We start from the raw sequence: 2,601 nt of genomic DNA, 5'->3' as shown, positions 1-2,601 counted from the left end.
GGAATCGCTATGAGTCAGAATCTGCTCTATGGCAGTAGTTCTTCTCTTTATAAGCCTCACTGTACCTACCTTCTTTGAGCCATTTGCTTTATCTGAAGTTAAAATGGTCTCTCAATATGTGTATAAGGAGCACTGGTGGCCTAGCAGTTAAGACATTTGGCTGCTAACCAGAAGGCCAGTGGTTCAAACCCACCAGGTGCTCTGTGAAAAGAAGATGAAGCAATTTACTTCCCTAAAGATAAACAGACTTGGAAACCCAATGGGGGTGACTATGAGTTGAAATTGACTCTATGGCAGTGGGTTTGTGGTTTATATACATATAGAAGAACTACTCAGAATAAACCTTACATTCAAATTTTGTTGAGTTTTATTATTTTTAACACACTTTAGCCAATTAATTTCTGGTTAAACTATTATTTATTTAAATCTACTGGGAGCTCTATCTAGTAAGAAACCTGATAAGTGGAAAGATAACTCACTTCAAGAAACCAAATTACAAGTCACTTAGTCTAGTTTGGGAGCTCTGGTGGCTTAGTGCCTAAGGCATTGCACTGCTAACCAGAAGGCTGGTGGTTCAAACCCACCAGCCATTCTTTGGAAGGAAAGCTGGGCAATTTAGTACATAGAAATACTGCCTCGGAAACCCAAGGAGTGGGTGCTATGAGTCAGAAAATGACTGGACAAAAGTGAGTTTTTAGTTATGTAGGTTAGTTTAGGAGTTTAGAAGCCCTGGTAGTGCTGTAGTTAAAGCACTGTGCTGCTAACCAAAAGATTAGTTTGAAACCACCAGCTGCTTAGCAGGAGAAAGATGAGGCAATCTGCTTCCATAAAGAATACATCCTTGGAAACCCTATGGGGAAGTTGTACTCTGTCCTATACGGTCAATGACAATGGATTTTGTTCTGGTTTAGGTTAGTATGGTATTTTAGACATAAAGAGATTACTTTTTCTTACTTTATACTCAAATTCTAGATTATTTTATTTAAAATGTTATACATGATTGGAGTTGCTACCGCATTGTTGGATACTTGTTATTATTTTGGCCTGTTTGGTGTGGTCTATTATTTAGGGACTTTTGAGACACCAACTTAGGATTTTAGATTTGTCTCCAAGCTCCAAACTCTATTTAACATTTATAGTAATGGCACAACTAAATATTACTGAGGAAAAATTGGACAATTCGTTTGGGAAGGAGAGGTAAAATTGAAAGAAAAAAAAAATCCAACCCACTGCCATTGAGTTGATTCTGACTCATGGAGACTCTCTTAGGGCAGATAGAACTCCCCATAAGGTTTTCAAGGCTGTGAATCTTTATGGAAGAAAACTGCCTCATCTTTTTCTCTTGGAGTGGCTGGTGTGGTTGAACTGCTAACATTTTGGTTAGAAGATGAATGTTTTAAGCACTCTGCAATCAGATGATCTTATTTCATGGCCTCACCCTTTTGATCCAATTTCTTTTCACCTCTGTATGTTTGTATATATTTTTGGCCATTTTGCCTTTTTCACTTGTTTTTTTTATCACATACATTTATGCTAGTCAACCTCTAGCCCTGTTTCTATACTAGCCCAGATGAAGTCTCTTAATGCAGCTCTACTTTAATGGTGACTTTTCTCTTCTCCCCCAGTTTCCTCAAATTTTTCCAGTTTAGGTCACTGGAAGTTCTCTCAATTGGGTCCTATGGCCTTTTGATATGTCTCATCCTTTTGTTTATTGAAGAATTTCTTACTTTCTGTCAGTATAAGATGTCCTTAGACCATCTTGTATATTTTCTGCCCTGAGCCTAGAACCCAAGAAACACTGGTTCCTTATATTGGAGAATGGTATTAGAAACCCAGATGCGGGTACTGGGCCTATTCTGTTTCTAGATCTATAAGAAATGTGTTAATGAAAAAGTCACATACACATTATTAAAAATGAAACCCTATTTCCTATCCTTAACTATAGTTTTCCAGTAAAATATCATTTTTATTGAATCACTGAAAGAAACTGTCTTTTCTAAGTTCTGTGTAATATCACAAAAAAAAAAAATAATAATAATAATAATTCTTAAGACATTGGTGGTTTGAATAGAATTCACATTTACTTCCATTCCCTTTTCAATGCATATTCCATCAAATGCATTTTTCCTTTTTTTAAAACCTAATTCAAGAGAGCACTGATTCTCCATGCCACTGAAGATCTCTTTAACAACAAATCAACTTATTTCAGGAAGAAAAGAGGGGGTGTGCCAGGGGTTAGGAATGCATATGCAATTTGTTTCCAAACTCCAAAAGGAGTTTTCACCAGGAAGTAAGGAGAAATAATATTATTGAATATGCTTTTGATGAAGGAAATTGAGCATAAAACATTTTTATATCAAAGAAGACTACTAATATTTATCATTAATTCTAACCTTTAAAAGAAGGATCATAAAAAAGTGCAATATATATTTGGAGAGGTAGAGAACTGACACAATTTAAACTGCTATTTACTTTCTGTATAAGATTTTTACAAGCCTTATATTAGACATAAAAATGTTATTAAAATGTATATAATCATTTAAAAATGTTTATGAATCTTATGAAGCTGAATATTAGTATTAATCAGGTAATAATTTAAAA

This window comes from Orycteropus afer, unplaced genomic scaffold (genome assembly GCF_000298275.1).
Source record: "Orycteropus afer afer isolate SDZICR_OR568_19922 unplaced genomic scaffold, OryAfe1.0 scaffold00125, whole genome shotgun sequence".
NCBI lineage: Eukaryota > Metazoa > Chordata > Mammalia > Tubulidentata > Orycteropodidae > Orycteropus > Orycteropus afer.
The sequence above is the reverse complement of the archived record's forward strand: the minus strand, read 5'-3'. Positions refer to the sequence as shown.